At 40.7% G+C, this 27,587-nt stretch overlaps 1 protein-coding gene across 14 annotated transcripts in view; it reads right to left on the bottom strand.

Moving 5' to 3' along the window:
• Positions 1-27,587, bottom strand: part of PCCA (propionyl-CoA carboxylase subunit alpha) — a 420,693-nt gene that overhangs the window by 290,973 nt on the left and 102,133 nt on the right. The window contains exon 1 of one of the 14 annotated variants that reach the window (XM_073348793.2): positions 1,168-1,190. The exons of the other annotated variants lie outside the window; for them this stretch is intronic. The gene's annotated coding sequence lies outside the window, so the exon portion shown is untranslated. Of the gene's footprint in view, positions 1-1,167; positions 1,191-27,587 lie in introns of those variants that run through there. 14 annotated transcript variants of the gene reach the window in all.

The following is a 27,587-nucleotide window of genomic DNA, read 5'->3' as shown; positions in this document are numbered from 1 at the left end:
ATCAAAGCCTAAGAAAAATCTAAGTAATCATCTTTTTATTATAACTGTACATTTCTCAAGAACCCAAATGCAGCACTGGACCATATAAGTAGTCAAAAAGCACATTATAACAAAGAAAATCTACTATAAAATATAAGTGTACAGTAACTTACATGACATACAAATATTAATGATCAATTCTGCTTCTATCTAGAGAATACTTTTTTTTTTTAAAAGTGAGGATCCCAGAAAGGATACAAAGTTAACTTTAACATTATGTACCACAACAGAACTAAGTATTTAACTTTTCATAAGTAACGAACACCCAGAAAATTTAGGTAGAAACAGATGAAACATGTAAGAGTTTTCCCTAGATGTTTTCCATATTGTTTTCTTCAGTTCATGGCACTGAAACCAGCCTTGGTTTTTTACATGATAAAAGAAATCTGTGGAACTAATCCTAGAAACCTCTTTCTGTTTTCTTGCATAACACCTCCAGGCGACAGTAAAGACAAAATGCTTCATTTGCATCCTTAAACATTAGAAACTGTGAAGGAGCCTTTTCAGCTGCAAATGTTATTGCATCTACATTTCCAGAAGAGAAAAAAGGTTAAACAGCCTACTCAGGTTTATGTTAACTCATCTCTTTTTAGCACTATGATCAGCACAAAGAGCAGAGAATGCAGAGGCTTAACAGCCCAACCTCTTTCTTCATTACGTTCAATTAGATTCTGGAAATGGATATAGCTGCTGATTACATGAAGATAAAGAGAAGAAATCAGGTATGCACAAAGGAAATGGCAAACACTAACAAGTGTAATCTCAATCTTCTCAATCTTCCAGCCTTGTAGGGACCATTTTCATTTTTAGTGTAAGACAAAAAAGTTCTATCAGTTCTCTTCACTGCAAGCCCATCTGTGGTAAAGGATTTTGCCAGAGGCAAAAGAAGCATCTACCTCACCATTAGTACAAGTCGTTGGGTTTCGGGGGGAGGGGGAGGGGGAGGAGGGGTTTGGGTTTTTTTTTTTTAATATGTTCACAAGATGCAAGTGTTGTACAAAATGTTCTGAAAGCGTCAGCAAGATAGAAAAAGCCTTCACTTACCTGATGTACTATGGAACACCATTCCCACCAATTATACAGCGAATATGAATCCCTTTTAGATACACCAATTATTAAGCAACTTACCTTTTCTCCAGGATATAAACAGCCACATAAGATTTCTTCTTCAACAGGCATTTCCCCTGTCCACCAAAAAAAGTTTGGGTTGGGTTGTTTTTTTTTAGGATTCATCTAATATACCAATCATTTCTCTTTTCCAAAAGAAGCACTACTTCAAAGACGATACTATCTGCAGTAGAGAAAGTTACCAGTACTTTATTTTCCAGGCTGTTTGGCCTTCAGTCTGGAAGCAATAACTGCACTTGGCACAGAACACTCAAGTAGATGTTTAATACAAAATATACATTACACTAAATGAAAAACAGGCACTGATGGTGGAGAGGAGGGGGTGTTCCTTTGGCTAAACTAGTATCTCATGTTACTAAGGAACTGGGCTCACTTCTTACTATATTTTACATTTCATATATTACCAAGCTAAAAGTTAATATTCAAAGACAACTTTACAAACCTGTATTTTATAATTCAAAATACATATGTGCATATGACATATCTAAATACCCTACAAGCATACCTTTGTCCATTCAAATCCACAGGTGTACTGAAGCCTTCAAATAAATACAAGAATGAAACTTTCTTCTCTGAAATATTTGCAACAGTTCTCAATTCTGCAAAAGATTATGTTTGTGCTTAATTTACATGGCTATAACAAAATAATGCAAACACAAATGGAGCTCAATAAATAATGATAATCAATAATACAAATTATAAAATCTTAATAGTGTGTATTATTGTAGTGCCTAGCAGCCCCAGTCATGAACCAGAACCACGCTGCGCAAGGTGCTGTACAAACAGAAAGAGACAGTCACTGCCCAAAACTCTTACAATCTCAGCCTTGTAGTCACAGGATTTTTTAAACTGCAATAATCCCGTAAGAGTGCATCAGAACTTGGAGGGAATGCCTCTTAAGTCAAATAATAAATCAATAATGTTTAATATTTTACCAATACTTTTTTCCCCAGAGATCTCGCAGTGGTTACAAAGCTGAATAAGCATCAGTATACCCATATTGCAAATTGAGAACCTGAGTCAGAGAGAGCACAAATGACTTGCCCAATGTAAGTCTGTTGCAGAACTGGGTGCTGGAAGTAGTGGTACTGGTGATTCAGTAAGTGGCATTCTCTCAATAAATCAGTAATGAGCTAGGGCCACAGCAGGGTGCTTGGAACATCATGATGCTGGGAGGTCCCAGTTTTCAAATGGCATAAAACTGAGGTGGTCATTAAATATCCAGTAGCACTTTTCATAAGAATAAAGGCTGTAAGCCCATTGTCCTGACTAAATTCCAACTTGGGTAATTACATTCTTCCTACCTAAAGGCCCCTATTTTTTCAGTGGGGCATACTATTCTTCTTCATTTCCTGCCCTTAAATGAAGGGTACACTGTTGCTATGCTCTGTCAAACTCAAGCTGCATATGATCATCCATCTAGAGGCACTCCATTGGTAGGTGAAGTCATCCTAAAATATATCAGTTGATGGTTGTGAAGTGTTTTAAGATCTTCCAACACATATACAAATGCAACTATAAAACACATGGAATACAGACATCTAAATATACATCATATATTACAGTATATACAACACTGCACACAGTATATATTACACTGTCATACAATACAGCAGTTTTGGTAGATCATCCTTTTACAAATAGAGGGAATTTGAGATCCTAGAAAACTAATAGTGTAGTCAAATAAACCAACTTAATGAAAGTTTATTTTAAAATTCGTTTACTACAAAAAAAGAGCAACCCTTAAACTTGTGCACACAGAAGTTAGACAAAACTGTTAACTTATCTGATAATGGAAGATAAACTCTCTCTTACAGCTAGTACCAACAAGCTCACTGAGAAGTAGGAAACATGTAGTCCGCCGTGCTATTACCTTGGGTATTTAATAATGATACAACGCTCCCTCCAATTGCTCAGTTCTGTCTTCAACTGTTCTAAATTATGTGAGGTAAGTTATTACAGGGTTTTTTCGCCTCCTGAATACTGTGTTTTTAAAAAAACAAAAACAAAAAAAACACCCACACATTTGTGTCCAAACCCTACTTGAGAGAAGCGTTATTGTTGCTGATTTCAACATCTCTGGATATGAAGGCCTGTGTACGTGACACTGATTTTCTACCAAATTCTGTTCACCTTAGTCATACAACTTACTTATACACTCTTGGATGAGTAAAGCAAGCAAGAATTTGGCCCTTTATCTTCTATTTAAAAATAAAAAAGAACCTGGATTATAAAATCAATTACATGAATTTGTATTTTTCACCAATATTACTATCTAAATTTTAACTCTAAATTGCATTTTGGGGCCAGTACTAAACTCTGCCTCTTCTAATCAGCGCCTCAGCTAATTTAAGGAAGTTGTTTATTTCAAACCTATTGAACAAAATATATGATGGGGTGGAAGTTCCTGACAGAACAAGTCTGAATAATATATGTATTGGTGCATGGTGCTGTAAAGTTTACTGACACCAGCTATGAAAAGATCTGTAAAACTCACATTTGGTTCCCTTCCCTTGCTGGTTCTAAACTGGGAAGGGAAAATTTCACAGAAATTAAAATTGTCCAGGACTGAAACATGTAAAGCGATGTGGCAACCAGCATGAATATAGGAAATGCCCAGCATTCAGGCAAATACATAGAAACAGTAATAAACCCAACCATTATGCTAAAATATGCAGAGAAAACAGGAAAGTGTATGTATTAAGTGCAGTAACGGATTCTTTAACAAAGAGCAAGAGCTGTTCTTAAGCACAATAATAGAGGAGGCTGAAAACTCAAAAGATTGGCTAATTAAAATGTGGGCAAATGGCAGTTAAGGGGCATACAAGGTAAGACACTGGGGCACACATAAATATAGTAAACGGAAACAGAGTGATGTAAGGAGCACATAAACGTTGAAGAGTCAAAACTATCTGTGAAAGAGTATAATGGAGGAAAAATTCCAGTGTTGGGAGAATGCACACGAACATTTAAATACAAGGGGGAAATGATACAACAAGAGCTTGTGGTAGTACACAGAAGTGAACAACTCGTCTTGGGCCGACACATGCGTGAGGCGCTTTGTCTCATTAAGAGTATGTATGCAATAGAGACAGAGAGACAAATCAAGGAATCAAAAAGTATCAACAACATCATATACAGATGTATTCACAGGAAACAAAGTGCCTCCCAGTAACATACAAGACATAGTTATGAGGAGATGCATAATCTGCAGTACACTCTCTATGAAAAGTTCCACAAGCCTTAAGAAAGAGGCTGGAAAAAGAGCTGCAAAATGACAGCAAATGGTATCATCCACCAAATAGAGAAACAAAACAGATTGGGTTTACTCCTGAGTAACTGTAGAGAAAAAGGAGGGGGACTACAGCTATGTATGAAACCTAAGGAGTTGAACAAAAACATAAAAAGAGGACAATTCCACTTGCCCACAAGAAGTGAAATACTTTCTGAGTTGGTAGGAGCTGAATTTTTCAGCTAATTGGATGCAGGATTTCGGCAGATCCCCTGGGACACTGAGGACTTCAAGATCTGCAGTTTCAAAACACCGTTTGGTAGATACCACTACCTAAAACTGCCTTTCAGAATATGTTTGGCTCCAAAAGTATTTCACTGTAAAATAAGCTGGCTGCTACAGGATCTAGCAGGCATTAAAGTATACATTGATGACCTAATTTGGGGCAGTACTGCCACTGAACATCAGGAACAATTGAGAAGAGTACTGCAAATTGCAAGAGCTAACAACTTTAAACTGAGTAAGACCAAATGTTAATTTCAAATAATAGACATAACATTCTTGGAAGAGATTCCTCACAGGGAATCTTGCCTGTTAAATCAATTATTTGAGCAACAGTGAACATGCTGAGACCAGAAGATAAAGAGGAAATATAAAGTTTGCTAAGCATGTTGAATTATGTCAGCAAATTCATATCTAACTAGGCAGCTCACACAACGCACCTAAGACTCACCTCCACAAAGGCACTGAATGGGCATGCATGCCCAAGCATGAAAGAATTCAAAAATTTTAAGAACATTCAGACATCAACTCCAGAGCTGAAATTTTTTGACCCACTGAAAGCCACAGATGCTTCAACAGGGCTGGGAGCAGTACTATTAGTGTCATGGAACAGACTGGTTGCCAACCTTGTATACCTCTAGAGCTAGGACAGACAAAGAGAAGACGTATGCACAAACTGAAAACTGAAAAGAGATGAGTTCTTGCATATGGAGGTACAACTTTTCATGATTCTCTCTCTGGTGGTAGCTTCAAAGAAGCTGATCACAAACAACTGATTGCAATACAGTAGAACCTCAACGTTACAAACTCCTTGGGAATGAAGGTTGTTCATAACTCTGAACAAAACATTATGGTTGTTCTTTCAAAAGTTTACAACTGAACATTGACTTAATACAGTTTTGAAACTTTACTATGCAGAAAAAATGCTGCTTTCCCTTTTTTTTAGTAGTTTACATTTAACACAGTACTGTACTGTATTTGTTTTTTGGGGGCAGGGGAAGAAAAGGAGGGGGGCTTCGTCTTGTCTCTGCGGCTGCCTGCTAGTGTACTTCTGGATCCAAATGAGGTGTGTGGTTGACTGGTCAGTTCAAAACTCTGGTGTTCGTAACTCTGAGGTTCTACCGTACACAGAAATAGACCTAGAGAAACACCACCAAAGACACAGCAACTATTTTTGAAAATACAGAAGTATAATGACAGGTTTCAGAGTAACAGCCGTGTTAGTCTGTATTCGCAAAAAGAAAAGGAGTACTTGTGGCACCTTAGAGACTAACCAATTTATTTGAGCATGAGCTTTCGTGAGCTACAGCTCACTTCATCGGATGCATACCGTGGAAACTGCAGAAGACATTATATACACAGAGACCATGAAACAATACCTCCTCCCACCCCACTCTCCTGCTGGTAATAGCTTATCTAAAGTGATCATCAAGTTGGGCCATTTCCAGCACAAATCCAGGTTTTCTCACCCTCCGCCCACCCACACACAAACTCACTCTCCTGCTGGTAATAGCAGGAGAGTGAGTTTGTGTGTGTATGGGGCTGGGGGGGGGTGAGAAAACCTGGATTTGTGCTGGAAATGGCCCAACTTGATGATCACTTTAGATAAGCTATTACCAGCAGGAGAGTGGAGTGGGAGGAGGTATTGTTTCATGGTCTCTGTGTATATAATGTCTTCTGCAGTTTCCACGGTATGCATCCGATGAAGTGAGCTGTAGCTCACGAAAGCTCATGCTCAAATAAATTGGTTAGTCTCTAAGGTGCCACAAGTACTCCTTTTCTTTTTACAGAAGTATAATATGACCCTGGAGTTCCAGCCTGGATGCCATTTAGCAAGAGTATATGTTCCATCTCACAATACACAGTCTGATTATCTGGAACAAGCAATGAACATATATGTGAACATGATAAGTGACATGTGCTGTACCTACAGGCATATGAGATGAACTGGTGACGAACAGCTAAGGTTGAAATGTTGCAGTGATACAAGCAATAAGTAAAGGAAGGATGTGGAGGGAGGGGGGACGGCGACTTTCTACCTGCCTATTCGTACTATAAAAAGGAGCTTTCAGTTTTCTCGGGTGTGCTTTTGAAGAGGACACAGATCATGGTTCCATAGTGATGAGAAGGAAAATATTGGAATAAATATATGATGGGCACCTGTGAATGACTAAATCAAAAAGGAGAGCTAGCGAAGGTGTGTTCTGGCCACAAATTAACAGTGACATAGAAGAAAGCAAGTGTGTAGAAGTACAGATATTACCAGCAGAAAGAACCAATGACAATGCACAAACAACTTGCAATTCATTGGGAAGTCATCATCATCTGGTTATAATGAGCTACTTAACCAATTTCCCAGAGGTAGTCCCGCTAGAAAACACCACAACAGCAACAGCTGGCAGGCACATTAAATCTGTATTTGCACGTCATGGAACTCCAAGAACAATAACAACAGACCACAATTCAAGAAGATGGAATTCCTGAGTTAAAATGCACAACTTTCATTCTGAGACATCTAGTGCCAGATATCCTCAAGCCAATGGATTAGCTGAATGTGGAAAATATATAATGAAGAATTTGCTCAGAAAAAGCAACAGATACAAGAGACTATCCATATTTAGCAGTACTCATCTATAGAGCCACATCACTGCAAGGTAGAAAGTCACCTGCTGAATTCACCTGCAATAGACATATAATACTCTATTACAAAATATGGGACTGCAAGCATGCAGATGGGTGTGGCTCTCCCTTGCTGTCATCTCTGAGGGAGGCCACACCCCTTTGCTACACCCGCTCCTAAAACAGGCTAAGTAAATGGGGAAATTAACAGTCTCCAGCCCCAAACCATAGGCAGGGTAAGGCTGTGAATACTTCAGGGGCACAGGCCTTCAGCCAGGGCGGGACACCACATAGTTGAAGACTTTAACCCTTAGGCAGGGTAGCCACAAATGTTCAGGGGGCCCAGGCCCTCATCCAGGGCAGGGGCCCCAGCAAACAGTCTACAGGGCACCAGCAGGGGTTGAGCACCCAGCAAGCAGTCTACAGGGCGCCAGCAGGGGTTGAGCACCCAGCAAGCAGTCTATAGGGCGCAGCAGGGGTTGCCTGCGGAGCGCAGGCCTCCTGACCTAAGGGGGGGGTGTACTGCCACCCCAGGGGTGGGGTGACGGAGGGGGACACGGGCCGCTCAACTCCAACACATCCCAGCCCAGGGCTCTAACAACGGCAGAGTGGTCTGCCACTGGGTTAGCAGAGAATCCACCCACAACACGCTGACTCTGGTCTACTCGTAAGATATTACCACCACAGCTTTAAGTCTGCCCCATAGCATCCAACCCTCTACCCCCACATATTAACCTGCTTACCACAATATATTCCGGGGTGGCCAAACTGTGGTTCACAAGCCACATGCGACTCTTTTACCACTCAAGTTCAGCTTGCAGAGTCCCCCCTCCCACACACACCCCCATTCTCCACCTACCAGAATGGTGGGGAAAGGGGGTGGGGGGGAGCTTGGGACCTCTGCCTTGCAGCGAGTGGTGGGGTACGGGCTTCTGCCCAGCGGGGAGGGGTGTCTTGGGGCTGCATACCTGCTGGGGCTCTCAAACTTCTGAAGATTGTCATAGGTCGCTTGGAGGGCCAGAAAGTTTGGCCACCCCGATATATTCCTTGTTCTCACCTGCATATTCACCTTCTACGCCTTCTGAAAAGCACTTGGGTGGCAATTTTCCTGAGGAGAACCTGGCTTCACTCTCACGAGTGGTGGCCCTCTTTACTGAGGTGGACTAAGACCTCAGTCCTGCAAACACTTACTCATGTGCTTAATTTACAGCACGTGAATAGTCCTACTGAAATCAGACTACTCACTCGCCTAAAGTTATGCATAGTGTTAAACAGTTGCAAGATCAGGTCCTGAGCATCCATCTGCATAAGCTGCAGAGAAATGGTGGCCATCCTAAATGAGGCCAGCCATTTTGAAGGAGGACATTTCTTTTTAAGATTCTCTGCAGGAAAAAAAACATTTAGCTAGCCTCAGCAGACAAGTTTTCAGCCATGGAAAATAGCAGGAAATAATTTTTATTTTTTTTTAAATTGAAAAAGTGTGTTATGTCAAGAGGTTCTTAGATGGGGGTGCGAGTGAAGTACAGTATTCTGGAGGGAAGATATAGGTGGGGGGGGGGGTTAAGCTAACAGAGTACAAAAACAGTGAGACTCACCAGAATAAGTTTCTTAAAGGGTCCATTAATTAAACTAACATTTACTGAATCCTCAGAAAATTCAATCTTTATTCATGGATTAGGGGTTGTAAAATTTGGAGAGAGGCTGTATTCTTCTGAACAGTACTCCGTTCTTAAAGATGCGGGCATCATACACCTTCCCCAACCAGAGCACGTTGATAACAGTGAAGTGTGTCTCCACTGAGCCACCAACACTTGAATAACCACAGAAAAACCATCATTGAAGAATCGTGTGTTCTGTATTTGCAACATTCATGAGAACAGTGCAGAGCTATGGGCTCCAGGCTTCTGTCAGAGATAGACACTGAAAAGTGCCAAATTGGTTTGTGAGATTTTTTTTTTTTTTTCAAAATAGTGTGGAAATTATGGGATGGAGAAAGCTGCTTGCTAGAAACTTTACCCCTATATCTCCGAGACCCATGAGTCAGTCATTTCTATCCCACAACACTTGCAAAAAGTTCTCAAAAGGAATTGTGCTAGACAGCAACACCTAGCACACTGAAATTCCTACCCATGGTGCGCAGCACTGTGCATTGACACAATCACTTGTGGGGAATATGTGCAGGTCAATGCAAGCAGCCAAGAACATACACGCACAAGCAATATGCAAATTTCAGAAGCTGTACGTTGATGTAGTTTATGCTGACCAAAGTTTATACTTTACACACAGCCGCAGAAAGACTGTGGCAGCTGAGGATAGAATCTGGCTCTCCTGGGCCCCAGACCAATACATTAAAGCACCAACCCTTTCTCTTCTTGTAAGTATCTGCCTTATTCATTGTCCACTAGGTACACAACATGAGACAGGGGTTGTGAAGAACGAACAGTATGTGATTTAACAATAGCAGTAGTAGTACTGAAGAAAAAGTTATAATGCAATATGCACAAAGGGCTGAATTAAGATTTCATAGGCAACCTTAATTCTGACATTTCCTTTTGATTGCTTGATTTTGCAAGCCTCACATTCTTTTAGTGTAGTGGTTTTTAATGTAGTTCCTTTAATTTTTTTTGTTTTTAGTTTGTATTTCGTTTTGTTTTTTATTTTTTTTAAACTGCAAACAGAAATTCCATTAGAATCACAGAGCTACCACAGAGGTCGGCAGCAGGTTTGGAATCCAACATACCTTTATAACCACAGCGTAGACCCCAACAAACTGAGCTAACGGAGTAACAGGTAGCAGTAGCAGACTGTTACTTTAGTGGGAGAGCCACTAGAAAGGGAATGTGAAACTCAATTTGCCAGTGGCTTACACAACAATTTACTAGACAGCAAAGGAATGCCGTTAACTGGGAATCTTGGGTTCCATTCCAGGTTATTGAAGGCAATGTAGGCTAGGTATTACAGACAACATGAACTATCATGTAGATTCAGCACATCCATTCTGAAAGGCAGTGGAGCTAAATCAATGAGATAGACTTGAAACATTAGAGACCTGAGTTCTAAAAGAGCTGAGACTAGAGCTGACCTGAGCAAATGCTCAGTTACCCCAACTGTAAGATAGATAAATGATACCTGCCTGCAGGGGGTATGAGGAATTGCTCGATATTAAGGGATATGAACAGCACACAAACACCACCAGTGAGTGGGAGAGCTAGTACCAGAACTCATCACTATCTCCTCCTGGTTCCCAACCAAGTGCACCTTCCCCAAGGTCAACCCAGAGAGAGGTGATGCTGCGGCTGAATCCCCCCAGTTTGGAGGTATAGCTTTGTGAACATAAGAACAGCCATACAGGGTCAGAGCAAAGGTCCATCCAGCCCAGTATCCTGTCTTCCAACAGTGGCCAATGCCATCTGCCCCAGAGGAAATGAACAGAACAGGTAATCAAGTGATCCATCCCGTTGCCCATTCCCAGCTTCCGGCAAACAGAGGCTAGGGACACCATCCCTGCCCATCCTAGCTAATAGCCATTGATGGACCTATCCTCCATGAATTTATTTAGTTCTTTTTGAACTCTGTTATAGTCTTGGCCTTCACAACATCCTCTGGCAAAGAGTTCCACAGGTTGACTGTGCTTTGTGCGAAGAAATACTTCCTTTTGTTTGTTTTAAACTGCTGCCTATTAATTTCATTTGGTGACCCCTAGTTCTTGTGTTATGAGAAGGAATAAATTAAACTTCCTTATTTACTTTCTCCACACCAGTCATGATTTTATCCACCTCAAATCATATCCCCCCGTAGTCATCTCTTTTCCAAGCTGTAAAGTCCCAGTCTTATTAATCTCTCCTCATATGGAAGCTGTTCCATACCCCCAATCATTTGTGTTACCCCTTGTTGTACCTTTTCCAAATACAATATATCTTTTTTGAGATGAGGTGACCACATCTACTGCCCACACAGAATGTTTGGTGAGGGCTGTGAGCATGTGCAATATAATCGGCAAACAGCGAGCTCTGTGAGGAATGAGCATGCTCAGTGCAGCTTTAGGGATTTTAGCAACCACATTCTAACAAGCTCTACTGAGCATTTTCCAAATAGCAAAATCTACACAAATTTTCAAATGACATAGAAAAAGATACATCCTTGATTCTAGAACTATACCCATAACAAATTTAAAGCTCCTGCTCCAAATCACTTCAAAAAAGTGGCTGAAAAATATTTTATCATGAGCAGAACTACTTTTTTCTCCTAACCTCGTTCTTTGGAAATGGCTGAACCATTTTCACTGAAACATTACAGAAAGTTAATTTGGCCTGACACACAGCAAGCATCGGGAAAAAAGAGCCCAAAGTTATAAGCAGGCTCATAACAGAAAATGTTAGGCAACCTTAACTATAGGTGTTGCTACCAGCTCTGCCTCTACTGCTAACCGAGTATTGTTACCTGCTTGAACTCTGAATAAAATGGTACGTATTCATTATTCTAAAACAAGTCATTACACGAAAGGCTGTATTCATGAGAGAGTTAAATTACAGATAGTATGTAACGAGCAGAATACCAAAACAAATACAATAACAAGAATTTAGGATTGTATGTTCACGACAGTCTTCACCATATATAAACTGATTGCATGTCATACCCTGTCAGAGAAATAAACTAAGCAAAAGGCATTAGAACAAAATTAAAAATCAAACAAAGTTACAAAGAAATGGTCTGATCAACTGTGCAAAATGAATTCAAGGGAAAATCTTCTGAACATTTTCCAAAAAAATGTTTATTAATCCGAGTTGGTACCTTTAAATAAAAAAAAAAATGAGTTGAGACATATTTTGGAAAATTAACAAAAATACTGGTTCCGAAAGATCTTTAAAATATAGAAAAGAAATGTGAAAATAAGGAAATCACTAACTTAAATCTGGAACAAACAACATCTTAAGTTCTAGATTTATGTAAGTTTAATAGGAATTCCAGAACACTATGTATGGCAGAAGTTCTCCAAACAAGGGAACCTATGGCACAATCCTACAACCTTTTTTATTCATGCAAATAGACCCACCAACTTCAAAGACTGTAGGATCAAGACCAAAAGACAACAGCTGTAATTCACAACTCTGGCATTTATATAAAGAGCTCACCCTCCTGTCTGAAAAAAAGCTACATTCAATAGTCTCCATATCAAGTTTTGATAGTCAAACATGCTACAAAATGAAATTACCATAAACAATTCTTTTTTAAAATGAAGTAGGTTACTGAATTGTTCTTATAGGAGTAAAAGGTATATATCGGTAACCAAGAAGAAAATGGGGTGCTTTATGAGAAAATACAAAGGAAGAAAAATGCCCCACTTTCTCTAGTACTGCCTTTGTCCAGCCACAGAGCTGAGCTGCAAATTGTCAGCATAAGCAGAGTTGGCACGCTAGAGGGAACTGCTTGCATTTCCCAATCTGCATGCCCTTTCTGAACATTTCTTAGCCAAGAGCCATGGCTAATCCCAGCATGTACACTCTACTTATTTTCCATTTTCTCCTCTTTTTAGATGTTAACAGAATCAGAAGAAAAATAGTACACATCGTCCTTTAATTATGTGTACAGCACCTTGCACAATGGGGTTCTGATTGCACCCGAGGTTCTGTCGCCATACAAATAAATAATAATATGAAAAATGATAGATCTTGCAGTGCAGTTACATTTGCTAAACTCTGTATTACCAGCCATTATGAACTCATAACAGAGGAAAGACACAAGTCTTTATTTATACATTAGAAGTTTCCAAATTACACCATCAGACAAATTTTTGTTTGGTTCTATCTAGGATGTAAATATATGTTTGTTGGGTATTAGTCTATTATTTTTCTACTGAGGTTTTTATTCTTTTCTGCAGTATTATATCACAGTCTGGAACAGAAAATCTTGAGATTACTATGGTCACAGACTTCCAGTTTATGCAAATTTATACAAATTTATAGTTCTTACTCGCAACCCCATCCTATATTAATTTGCTTGTTCATACATCTGTTCCATTTTTCCATAAACAGACTCTGAGCTTTCTGGGGAAAGGATTGCTTTTCCTTTACCCTTTTGTACTGAGGGCTTTAGATGGTACCATAATAAGTAAGAAATCACCGCAATCGACTCCTATCTCAGAAAAATGAATTCCATTAAATTGAGGATTTCTGTCCTGCTCAGAACTGACATACTACTCAATGACAGACTTGTATATAGATCTTCAAAAATAATTTTCTGATAATAAGTATCAGAGGGGTAGCCGTGTTAATCTGGATCTGTAAAAGCAGCAAAGAGTCCTGTGGCACCTTGTAGACTTAACAGACGTATTGGAGCAAAAGCAGATGCAACTGACGAGGTGGGTATTCACCAACGAAAGCTCCAATATGTCTGTTAGTCTATAAGGTGCCACAGGACTCTTTGCTGCTTTTACAGATAGTACCCACCACTCTCCATTTGACGGATACTCCTTTTTAAATTGCATTTCAAAATCTGGATCTTCTATTCCAGTTCTCCATACTGGTGTGAAGGATCGGGATGAACCACTTTGTGATTATACAACATATCAGAATTTCTCTTGTTGGCTGCTGTCAGATACTGCATAAATAACACTTTTCCTTATTAAAAATTAAGCTTCTAGCCCTTGTAGCTGTGAACATAACCTTCAGAACGTGACCCAATCTGTTGCTGAGTCCCCAGTCAGATGGCAACAAATGCTCTAAAGGCCAAATTCCAACTGTCCTCTCACACATGGGAACAAAAGATCAAAACACAGACATGCTGCCATTGTTCCAGTGTGCACAGAGCTACTACTAAAGAGGACCCAAGTACATGAGAAACCAGTTCTTATGTACGATATGGTTTCTGCATTGGGCGATATGAAATACTTGAAACAAGAATTAGTTGTACCAGATGCCTAACTTAATACAAAAATATGCTTCTCCCTATATTATTTGCCTCTTCTCCAGCATCCCAATGTTTACCCAATCTTGATTTGTGATCATGAGGTCCTAATCTCTGGACCAGTGGAAGGCTGACAGAAATAATGAATTTATTCACTGAGGAGAGGCCTCACTCACCGATCCCTCAGCACAACTAACTCACTAATAAAGAGTATGATAAAAAACTATGTTCATTTTCCCTGAAGGAAAGAGCTTATTTAACTTTCTGGTTAGAAGTAGTGTGTGGTATATTGGTTGCTACTTGTGACAAAGCAGGAACCAGAAATTGGGAAGAAAGGTAAGGGGGCAAAAAACAACTATTTCAGAAAAAGTTAAATGTTCAACACATTTTAAAAATAATAAATTTTGTTGCAGTGAAAATTAACAACGTAATAGCTAGCTGAAAGATAAAAATTATGGCTGAGGACTTCAAAAAACAGGCATAAACCAACATCTTTGCAACACAAATGTGGAAATATAAATGTTTGAAGCTGGGTACAAATGTGGAAATATAAATGTTTGAAGCTGGGTACAAATTTAATACATCCAGATGAGAGAACATACGGCAGATGACATTTTGCCCCTGAAAATGCTAAGCTGTGCTTTGATGGAAAATTAATTTTTTTAAATTAAAAAAAAAATGGTTCTGTAACTTCCTGACACTTGGAACAAAAAGTATTATCCGGATTTATGTTTAGAATTTGTTAAGCAATTGTTTAGCAAAATTACTTATACAGATATAAGACCAATATCTGTACTCAAGTCTTGGTCACTGGGAATATACCTACCCTCATGCAACTTCTGACAAATCACTTTTATGCTATAAATGGTCTTTTAATAACAAAATTTTAAAAACACATTTTATAGAGGTTTCAACTTGAAAAAAGTTCTCAGAAGAACGGACAACCGCAGTTAATGCATTCAACTTTTTAAAGTAGTATTTCTGAGGTGAAAGCATTCACAAAAGCAACAGGCAAGTCATTAGAAATAAACAGAGCAAAAACACCCTGGGAAACCAAATACAAATCTATTTTCAAGAGAATCTTTTTAGCTTTTGCTGTAGGAGCTGTTTGAACCTTCCATCCCTTTAATTGTAGGGGCTACTTAAGAAATTCTATGTCAGCAATCAGGACCAGCACTGAAGAACAACTATAGTCTTCCACTTTCAAAATTCTTGAAAACCCATTTAAGGATGTTAGTAGGGGGTAAATGAAAGCCATATGCATTAAGAAGCTAATAATTTGAAAAATGTACAGGGGCAATGAACCCTGACGTTATCAAGTATTGAAATGACTATAAAAGTGTTTTGTGTATTTTAGTTAAAGTAACTAAATATGGCCAAAAAATAATGCTGCTCTAAAAAATGTACAAGTACACCTACTATATAATGTACCCCTAATATTAATATTTGAAACATAGCATAAAATCTTTGTCACTAAAACATGACAAATTCATAGGCACTTTTTTATTTCTTATATACGTTTCAGTATTATAGGTGAAACTGGCAGATTGTTCGACACTCCCCATTATAAGACTTTTTCAGTTGCTTATACTTTGGCCACACTAACAGTTTCTGTGGAAGTTTTCCAAAGCACAGACAAGGAAGAAACGGCCTTGTTAAACCTAGCTGGCCTGCATATTGGCTTGCTGGCAACATGATGAATGTCTACACAAGACATCTAGGTGTAACTCACTCCCAGTTCCCAGCTCTGTGAGGCTTGAATTAGTTTAAACACAAAACAGTTACCTACTTTTCGTAACTGTGTTCTTTGACCTGTGTTGCTCATGTCCATTCCATTCTAGGTGTGCACCCACGCCCACGTGCGTGGTTATCGGAGATTTTTGCCTTAGTGGTACTTGGAGGGTCAGCTGTGGTGCCCTCTGGAGTGCCACACTCATGCAACGATATATCAGGCACCGCCGGCACAAAGCCCTCTCAGTTCCTTCTTGCCAACAACTCCAACAGAGGGGCAAGAGGGCAGGTAATGGAATGGACATGAGGTAGGTAAGAGTTTTTCTTCGAGTGCTTGCTCATGTTGATTCCATTCTAGGCGACTCTCAAGCAGTATCCTCAGAGTTCACAGTCTTGCAGCTTGCAGTATTGCCCTGCCAAATGCAGCATCATCTTGAGCTTGCTGGGTAAGTGCATAATGAGATCTGAACATGTGGATGGATGACCAGGAGGCAGCCCGACGGATTTCTAGGATTGGCACCTGGCCAGGAAGGCTGCCATTGACGCCTATGCCATATTGGAGTGAGCTGTCACAATTGCTGGCATGGACACCTTCGCCAGCTCATAACAGTAGCGGATGCAGGCCATGATCCAAGACAAGATTCTCTGGGCAGACACTGGGCAACCCTTCATCTTGTCTGCGACAGGAGCAAACAACTGCGTTGACTTCTGGACCGACTTCATTCTATCTATGTAGAAGGTCAGCGCCCGTCTAATGTCCAGGGTATGCAGCCTGCATTCCTCATCCATTGCATGAGGCTTTGGACAAAAGACAGGAAAGTATACATCTTGACCAGTATGAAACTGGGAGACGACCTTGGGCAGAAAATCCGGGTGTGGACACAGCTGGACCTTATCCTTATACAAGACAGTGTAAGGCAACTCTGCCATGAGCACCCTGATCTCTGACACCCTACGGGCCGAAATTATAGCAACCAAGAAGGAGACCTTCCAGGAGAGAAGCGGGAGGGAACAGGAAGCCAAAGGTTCAAAGGGGGGACCCATGAGCCTTGACAGCACAAGATGCAGGTCCCAAGTGGGGGACCAGGTCCCAGACATGAGGGTAGAGGCACTCCAGACCTTTCAAGAACCACGCCATCATGGGATAGGCAAAAACTATCCTGCCTTGAAACGGAGGAATGCCGTGATGGAATGCCAAAATGGCCACCAGGAGTACCCTGACAAAAGATAGCAACAGGCCCTGGAGCTTAAGGTGCAGCAAATACTCCAGGATGTCTAGTAGCAGGGTCTCTTCTGCACGAATGTATCAAACCAAGGCACAACACGCGAATCACTTCCACTTCACCAGGCAGGTCACGACCAGCAAACAGAAACAGGCATTGACAGCCTCTCCCTGGTCACCGGAAGGTGATTCCTCCGGCACAGAGCGCCAGTTCAGCCCACCAGCTAGCTCCCATCAGGGAGACTGGGCACCAGAACCCGCACCATCATCTGCGGCACTGCAGTGACAGCATGACCAGCAGTCAGCACAGTGGCCTTATTAGAGCGTGAGGGGCATACCGGTCATGACGATGCCCCCTTCACAGCACTCCTTGGTTGCTGCATCAGAGCATCAATCGGCCACACCGGGCTCGGTGCTGGAGATCCATTGGAGACCAGAGTGAAGGAACCCATGCCCACCCGTAAGCCTCCATCCCCAGCAGCAGTCAATGCCCTGGGACCTCCCACAGTGGTCCAATCTTTCTCGTCATCCCCAGATGAAGCGGTCGCAGGACCTTCGAAGGCTAGCCTGCCGGATGACTTCAGGGAGCATCAAGCCCTACTATGGTGCATGGCCAAGAAATTGAGGCTGGAGGTGCAGCAGATGGCGGAGAAGAAGGACACCCTTTTCAATGTCATCTCAGCCTCCACGCCCACCCGGGTTGCCCTACTGGAGCACCCAGAAAGAAAAATTAGCGGGTTCTGCTCAGCAGCACCCACCAGCAGCCAAGCACCTCTCACCTGTCGGCAGCCCTGCGGACCAATTCCTCCCCCTCCCTCCCAGCACCTACTGCCCGCCACCAGCAGCTGTTTTGCAGCACATAGGAAGCTCCAGGAGGGCGGGGGAGAAGCAGGGATGGGGCGCACTAGGGGGAGGAGGCAGGGGCGGGAAGAGGCGGGGATGAAGCACCCTCCAACTAGAAGGGAAGTCGGCGCTTATGGGTGCCCCTTCCCTGGCTGCATGAGGTCCCAACTGGGTGGGTTCCCTGAGCACCTGCGAGGTGCTATAAAGGCTGCTGCACGGCCTCACAGCTTACAGGGAACTTAGGAGTGCATCCCATACCACTCCCAGGAGGCAAATCTTTAATGGGGCTGGGAGCCCCAACCGGGGAGGCAGAATCACGTGACTCCAGAGTAGCCTGGGGGCCAGGCCCGGGTCCCTTGGTTGATGACCCTTGGGCCTTCTTGCTTGGTGCCAGGGACAGCTTCTTAGCTTTCTTCTTTGGCACTAGCAACGGGGAATGGTGCCAGGAGGAGCCGGGTGCCAGCGGTACACCGCACACAGAGGCTGAGGCTCTCAGTGCGACCTGCCTGGATGGCTCAGAAGCCGGGTGGAGGGAGGACTCCAGCAGGAGAGCCCTGAGGTGGCTATCCCGCTTCTTACAGATCTGACACTGATCCTTGACCTGTGACTCCCCCAAGCACTTAAGACAGCTGCTATGAGGGTCACTCACAGGCATAGAGGCCTGTTGCAGTCCGAGCAGGGCTTAAACCCGGGAGACTGGGGTATCCCCCGCCTGGGACAAAGTCCCCACTGGGACCCTAACTACTAACTAACAAACACTTAGCTACTATTAAACAACTACTTAACCATTATTGTGTTCAAACTATGTACAAAGGCCTACGGCACAAATTTCGTAAGAGAAAAAACTACTCTTGCTAAACAAGGAAGGCGCTCCAACTAACCACCATGGACGGGAAGAAGGAACTGAGAGGGCCGAGGGCCAGCGGCACCTGATTTACCACTACGTAAGCATGGCACTCCAGAGATCACCACAGCTGTTCTGGGCAGCTACTAAAATAAATAATGGCCAATAAAGTCATGGAATCTATTATCTTTTCCAAAAAAAATTCTGCTGGCTCATTAAAGGAGTGGCTGAAATATTAAAGTGTTTAAGAACTGATGCATATATTTATTGTTTTCCCAAGGACAAAAAACAATGTTCTTAATTTGATTGGAAACACAAAAAACAATGTTTGAACTACTATACGTAACAGCAGTAGTCTGCTTAAATCCACTGAAGTACATGAATGAGTATTGCAGTGCTGTAGCAGTGTCAGTCCCAGGATATTAGAGAGACAAGGTGGTTGAGGCAATATCTTTTATTGGACCAACTTCTGTTGGTGAGAGAGACAAGCTTTTGAGCCATACAGAGCTTGCATATTCATTTTGATAACTAATGTCCTAATACAGCTTAGCTATTTTAGAAGGAAATAAGACCAAACACTAAAAAGTAAGTATCACTTTTAATTCGAGAGATGCTATGCTAACATATGAATACATTTATCCACGAGGGGGAGATGGTTGGGAGATGTCCAGGTAATTAATCTCCACACCAGATTTTAGCACTGAGAGGGAAGAAAATGAAGTAAGAAAGGATACAGCCATGGGTAGGAGAATGTATATAAGGAGGAAGGGCAGTGTGGATACCAGTCTAATAGGTTATACTGGCTGTAGAATCACCGTGCCTAATAGGGTACAGAATGTGAGCGAGGCCAAACAGCAAAAATTAAGATGTTTGTACACCAATGCGAGGAGCCTAGGTAACAAAATGGAGGAATTAGAGCTACTGGTGCAGGAAGTGAAACCAGATATTATAGGGATAACAGAAACATGGTGGAATAGTCGTCATGACTGGACTACAGGTATTGAAGGGTACGTGCTGTTTAGGAAAGACCGAAATAAAGGTAAAGGTGGTGGAGTAGCATTGTATATCAATAATGAGGTAGACTGCAAAGAAATAAGAAGCGATGGAATGGATATGACTGAGTCCGTCTGGGCAAAAATTACTATTGGGGAAGAAAACTATTAGAGCCTCCCCTGGGATAGTGCTTGGGGTGTGCTATAGACCACCAGGATCTAATCTGGATATGGATAGAGCCCTCTTTAATGTTTTTAATGAAGTAAATGCTAATGGAAACTGAGTGATCATGGGAGACTTTAACTTCCAAGATATAGACTGGAGGACAAGTACTAGTAATAATAATAGGGCTCAGATTTTCCTAGATGCAATAGCTGATGGATTCCTTCAGCAAGTAGTTGCTGAACCGACTAGAGGGGATGCCATTTTAGATTTGGTTTTGGTGAGTAGTGAGGACCTCATACAAGAAATGGTTGTAGGGTACAATCTTGGTTCAAGTGATCATAAGCTAATTCAGTTCAAACTGAAGGGAAGGATCAACAAAATTAAATCTGCAACTAGGGTTTTTGATTTCAAAAGGGCTGACTTTCAAAAATTAAGGAAATTAGTTAGGGAAGTGGATTGGACTGAAGAACTTATGGATCTAAAGGTAGAGGAGGCCTGGGATTACTTTAAATCAAAGCTGCAGAAGCTATCGGAAGCCTGAATCCCAAGAAAGGGGAAAAAATTCATAGGCAGGAGCTGTAGACCAAGCTGGATGAGCAAGCATCTCAGAGAGGTGATTAAGAAAAAGCAGAAAGCATACAGGGAGTGGAAGATGGGAAGGATCAGCAAGGAAAGCTACCTTATTGAGATCAAAACATGTAGAGATAAAGTGAGACAGGCTAAAAGTCAAGTAGAGTTGGACCTTGCAAAGGGAATTAAAACCAATAGTAAAAGGTTCTATAGCCATATAAATAAGAAAACAACAAAGAAAGAAGAAGTGGGACTGCTAAACACTGAGGATGGACTGGAGGTTAAGGATAATTTAGGCATGGCCCAATATCTAAACAAATACTTTGCCTCAGTCTTTAATAAGGCTAAAGGGGATCTTAGGGATAATGGTAGCATGACAAATTGGAATGAGTATATAGAGGTAGATATTACCATACTAAGGTAGAAGCGAAACTCAAACAGCTTAATGGGACTAAATCGGGGGGTCCAGATAATCTTCATCCAAGAATATTAAAGGAATTGGCACATGGAATTGCAAGTCCATCAGCAAGAATTTTTAATGAATCTGTAAACTCAGGGGTTGTACCGTATGATTGGAGAATTGCTAACATAGTTCCTATTTTTAAGAAAGGGAAAAAAAAGTGATCCAGGTAACTACAGGCCTGTTAGTTTGACATCTGTAGAATGCAACATCTTGGAAAAAATTTTGAAGGAGAAATTAGTTAAGGACATTGAGGTCAGTGGTAAATGGCACAAAATACAACATGGTTTTACAAAAGGCAGATCGTGCCAAACCAACCTGATCTCCTTCTTTGAGAAAGTAACAGATTTTTTAGACAAAGGTGTCATAAATATAAAGGGAAGGGTAAACCCCTTTGAAATCCCTCCTGGCCAGGGGAAAGCTCCTCTCACCTGTAAAGGGTTAAGAAGCTAAAGGTAACCTCGCTGGCACCTGACCAAAATGACCAATGAGGAGACAAGATACTTTCAAAGCTGGGAGGAGGGAGAGAAACAAAGGGTCTGTGTGTCTGTCTATATGCTGGTCTTTGTCGGGGATAGACCAGGAATGGAGTCTTAGAACTTTTAGTAAGTAATCTAGCTAGGTATGTGTTAGATTAGGATTTCTTTAAATGGCTGAGAAAAGAATTGTGCTGAATAGAATAACTATTTCTGTCTGTGTATCTTTTTTGTAACTTAAGGTTTTGCCTAGAGGGGTTCTCTATGTTTTTGAATCTAATTACCCTGTAAGATATCTACCATCCTGATTTTACAGGGGGGATTTCTTTATTTCTATTTACTTCTATTTTTTATTAAAAGTCTTCTTGTAAGAAAACTGAATGCTTTTTCATTGTTCTCAGGTCCAAGGGTTTGGGTCTGTGGTCACCTATGCAAATTGGTGAGGCTTTTTATCCAACATTTCCCAGGAAAGGGGGGGTGCAAGTGTTGGGAGGATTGTTCATTGTTCTTAAGATCCAAGGGTCTGGGTCTGTAGTCACCTAGGCAAATTGGTGAGGCTTTTTACCAAACCTTGTCTAGGAAGTGGGGTGCAGGGTTTTGGGAAGTATTTTGGGGGGAAAGACGCGTCCAAACAGCTCTTCCCCAGTAACCAGTATTAGTTTGGTGGTGGTAGCAGCCAGTCCAAGGACAATGAGTGGAATATTTTGTACCTTGGGGAAGTTTTGACCTAAGCTGGTAAAGATAAGCTTAGGAGGTTTTTCATGCAGGTCCCCACATCTGTACCCTAGAGTTCAGAGTGGGGGAGGAACCTTGACAAAGGAAATGCAGTGGATCTAATTTACTTAGATTTCAGTAAGGCATTTGATACCATGCCACATGGGGAATTATTAGTTAAATTCGAAAAGATGGGGATCAATATGAAAATTGAAAGGTGGATAAGGAATTGGTTAACAGTGAGACTACAGCGGGTCCTACTGAAAGGTGAACTGTCAGGCTGGAGGGAGGTTACCAGTGGAGTTGCTCAGGAATCAGTTTTGGGACCAATCTTATTTAATCTTTTTATTACTGACCTCGGCACAAAAAGTGGGAGTGTGCTAATAAAGTTTGCGGATCATACAAAGCTGGGAGATATTGCCAATTTAGAGAAGGCTCGGGAAATCACACAGGAAGATTTCGATGACCTTGTAAACTGGAGTAATAGTAATAGGATGAAATTTAATAGTGAGAAGTGTAAGGTTATGCATTTGGGGATTAACAACAAGAATTTTAGTTATAAACTGGGGACACATCAATTAGAGGTAACGGAGGAGGAGAAGGACCCTGGAGTATTGGTTGATCATAGGATGACTATGAGCCGCCAATGTGATATCGCTGTGAAAAAAGCTAATGTGGTCTTGGGATGCATCAGGCTAGGTATTTCCAGTAGAGATAAGGAGGTTTTAGTACTGTTATACAAGGAACTGGTGAGACCTCACCTGGTATACTGTGTGCAGTTCTGGTCTCCTATGTTTAAGAAGGATGAATTCAACTGGAACAGGTACAGAGAAGGGCTACTAGGATGATCCGAGGAGTGGAAAACCTGTCTTATGAAAGGAGACTCAAGGAGCTTGGCTTGTTTAGCCTAACTAAAAGAAGGCTGAGGGGAGATATGATTGCTCTCTATAAATATATCAGAGGGATAAATACTGAAGAGGGAGAGGAAGTACCAATGTGGACACAAGAACAAATGGATGTAAACTGGTCATTGGGAAGTTTAGACTTGAAATTAGATGAAGGTTTCTAACCATCAGAGGAGTGAAGTTTTGGAATAGCCTTCCAAGGGAAGCAGTGGGGGCAAAAGACCTATCTGGCTTTAAGATTAAACTCAATAAGTTTATGGAGGACATGGTATGATGGGATAACATGATTTTGGCAAATTAATTGATCTTTAACAATTCATGGTAAATAGGCCCAATGGCCTGTGATGGGATGTTAGATGGGGTGGGATCTGAATTACTACAGAGAATTCTTTCCTGGGTATCTGGCTCGTGAATCTTGCCCATATGCTCAGGGTTTAGCTGATCGCCATATTTGGGCTCGGGAAGGAATTTTCCTCCAGGCAAGATTGAAAGAGGCCCTGGAGGTTTTTCGCCTTCCTCTGTAGCATGCGGCACGGGTCACTTACTGGAGGATTCTCTGCTCCTTGACGTCTTTAAACCACGATTTGAGGACTTCAATAGCTCAGACATAGGTGAGAGGTTTTTCACAGGAGTGGGTGGGTGAGATTCTGTGGCCTGCATTGTGCAGGAGGTCGGACTAGATGATCATAATGGCTCCTTCTGACCTTAGTATCTATGAATGCAGTTCTTTGTGTTTAAAACTATCAGTACTACAGAACGTATGGACATTCTGACTTGGGGATGGGAGGTAGTCTTCTCTAATAAAGATCTGAAAGGTTTTAAAGATTCAAAGGAAACAAATGCAAGAGCAATATATGCTCTTATAGCTCCAGGTGCAATTATGTAACATATATTAGCACATCAAATCACATATGCCTATGATACATATTTTAGATGATATTTTACATACACTATAATTACTACTGTACATTTACAGTGCAATAGCTCCCAGAAATACCAGACAGGATTGGGACACCACCACCACACCCCCAGATATAGGACTACGTGTATGCTTATATGTATTGCTGAACTGGGGCCCCATTTGGGCTTCTATTTTTTAAAATTTTGGCCTTAATCTCTCATCTGCAAAGCATACTGAACAACTTTATTAACGGATTTGCTTTCTTTTGTAAAGCTATAATTCACTGAAAATAGGTGGACAAAGAATATAATGACAGGTTTCAGAGTAACAGCCGTGTTAGTCTGTATTCGCAAAAAGAAAAGGAGTACTTGTGGCACCTTAGAGACTAACCAATTTATTTGAGCATGAGCTTTCGTGAGCTACAGCTCACTTCACCGATGATGTGAGCTGTAGCTCACGAAAGCTCATGCTCAAATAAATTGGTTAGTCTCTAAGGTGCCACAAGTACTCCTTTTCTTTTTAAAGAATATAATAAAATAGTGATGCAGTAAAACCTGGTGTAAAATATCTTTTGGACGGGCTAAAATGTGTTTGCACAAACTATGACTTGTAAACTATTAGTTATTCTCTATTCGCACTATCTGACTGGTCCTCTGAGTCACATGGGCATTGTTTTGGTTTCTCATTGGATTCGTTAACAATAGGGATTTCTTTTTCCTTGTTTGAAAATTGTCCATGAACATATGTAATTTTTCTACAAAACTGTATGAACAGAAAGCTTTTTGAGAAGGCCACAAAAGCATTTCCATTGTGATTTCCACTCTCCTAAATAGTCACACCACTTTGTTTTCATCAAACATTCTTGTTAAAAAGAAAACAAAAAAACCTTCGCCCACCTAATGTTCACAAATACCTAGCAATGAACTGGCAGGTTTTATTCACAAAAATATTTAAGAACACCTTCTACTGTATTTCCTTGGCTCCAGTCATTAAATATATTTTGTCCTGAAATCTTCTAATAAATAGCTTTAATATAAACAATGCTGCACATCATAGACTTTAACCCATGTATATTTTAAAGAGAATGAGAGAGTGCATCAACATTCTTTTCCAAAGCTTCTAATGTTCAGAAGAGAGTCAATATTTTTCTAGCATAACATCTGGAATAAAAACGCTTGGTAATCTGTTCAATTTCATATATAGCTACATATTGTTAAATTCATTTGCTTTTATATAACTATCACATCCGTCTGCACATGGCATATCCTCTCTACAAAGAGAAGTATTTCAGAATACAGATTTTCTAAATTAGCATTCTGTATACAGTCAAAGATGATTTCAAAATGGTAAAAATATCACTCCATCAGGAATACTTTTAGCTAATCTTATGGTAAAATTGGCTTTAGTACCAACCTAAACAAATTTCTCCACAAGAAAGCATTCCATGCAATCTCGGAAAACAGCTCATCGCTCCCCACCCACCCACTTTTTTTTTTTTTTTTAAAGTGCCCCATATCTCAGCTGCCAACCACATTGCCACTGTATCCCAGTGTGTGTATATATATTTCCCTTTACACTGTGTGATCTGTGCAAGTCTTCAAATAAAGCCAGAACAAGCTGGTATCAAATCAGGCAGAAGGAAAGAAATGAGTCCCAGAGCAAATATTCACAGGGATCCAAATCACAATAATCTGATCCCAGGGAGCTGTAAAGCCCATCAAGTCCTTTGTTTCTTTAGGACTCATTGCATAACAATCAGACTTTGCTTAGTTGTTAGGAGGGGGGAAAGGAACCTGGTTGACACTGCATTGTTCACCCCCTATCTAATACACTGTATTTTCATATTAGGAGGAGGCCTGCGAAGAAATAGGAATTTGGTGAGGATGAATGTACAGGTAGCTACAAAAAAGGAGGGATTTAAAGGGCTAACCTACCTGTGGTAACTTTTGTAGGTCGTATCTTTGCATTTTCTTACTGCTCCATGCATTGCTAATCAGTGATCCACTGGAAACTTCAGAACCTACTGAAAAGCCTGGCAGGGTATTTGGCTTTCAATTCTTCTACTCTGTTTATTCCCAATACAAGTATATTCATCAGGCTTAGAAATAACTCTTGAACAAGGGCAGCCACTCAGCAATGAAATGTAAATTACTGACTTGCTAAAACCTAGACTTGCCACTGCTAATGAGCACATTAAAGGAAAACTACTCACTAGATTACTGCAACCTTTTTACTTAACCCTGTATGTACTGAAAGTCACAATTCAGCATCAATTAAAGGACCTATCTGCTAAACAGTAACAAAGCTGCTATCCAGCAGTCTTTTGCTACCAACTGATTCTGACCTAAAAGCGAAGAAAGTTATTGGGCATTTCACACATTTATTTAATCAATCAAAAATGCGTACACAATGATACTAACCACACTGGCATCCTCATAAAATTTAATCGGATTAAAAGGTTATTTCAGAGTAGCAGCCATGTTAGTCTGTATTCGCAAAAAGAAAAGGATACTTGTGGCACCTTAGAGGCTAACAAATCTATTTGAGCATAAGGTTATTGTTTCAGAAATGTAGCTGGTAAATTAAAAAAATTAAGTGTAAAATTTCAGATCCCTGAATACAACCCACTTTGCTGTCAGCAAATATTCACACCAAGGTAAGCATGAATTCCCCTCCATCATTTCACACAAACAGGTTTCCACCAACATAATGCACAATCATTGTGACATTTCCCCTCCCTATTACAGTTTGACAAAAGTGAAGTCCCCTAGGTTTAAGGGGAGAAGTACTTTTTTGGTCCTTTTATTAATACGGTGCTTGATGTTACCACTGTAGATAAAATCTGTAAAAACCTCCACAGCATACCCCATTTTCAAAGGTTTTATAATTCAGGTACACAACATTGTGAGGGTTACTATGGGTTACTTAGTTTTGGGGAAAAGGGGCCATGGAAAAAATCTGAAAAGAAGAATTTTTTTGTTATGTAACATTGGTTTCATTAATGAAGTATGTTTTTATTGCAAATGCATCTGAATGTTGGTGACAGACATATCTTATGAATAGAACATACAATATGGACACTATTTTTGAAATTTGAACACAAAATTAGGCACCTAAATCCACATTTACTCACCTTAATAAGTGGTCTGATTTTCAGAGGGGTTGAATGTGCTCCATGGAAAGCAGTGGCAGATGTAGGTGCTGAGCACCTACAAAAAGCAGGTCCACTTATTCAGGTGCCTAATTTTGGGAACCCAACTTTTCAACTGTATTAATAGAAGGTATAGGAAGCATTTTAAACTCTCCAGAAGAGATCAGAATCAGATCTTCAAAATGGGCCAAGCACAACTTTTTGAGTGTGAGCAGACATTAAGTTTTGATCCTTAACTATCGGTTACTGCTCTGGCTCTATCAACAAAGGGCTTTCAATGATAAATATTGACAAATGACGTTACACCAATTACATACATATAGATTTTCACATACTATACATTACATATATTTATTTGAAATTAAGAATGCTTTTTTGATTTATCCTTTTCCATCTCGCAAACTGATAT

The sequence above is a fragment of the Lepidochelys kempii genome, chromosome 1 (genome assembly GCF_965140285.1).
Source record: "Lepidochelys kempii isolate rLepKem1 chromosome 1, rLepKem1.hap1, whole genome shotgun sequence".
Lineage (NCBI taxonomy): Eukaryota > Metazoa > Chordata > Testudines > Cheloniidae > Lepidochelys > Lepidochelys kempii.
The sequence above is the reverse complement of the archived record's forward strand: the minus strand, read 5'-3'. Positions and strand labels throughout refer to the sequence as shown.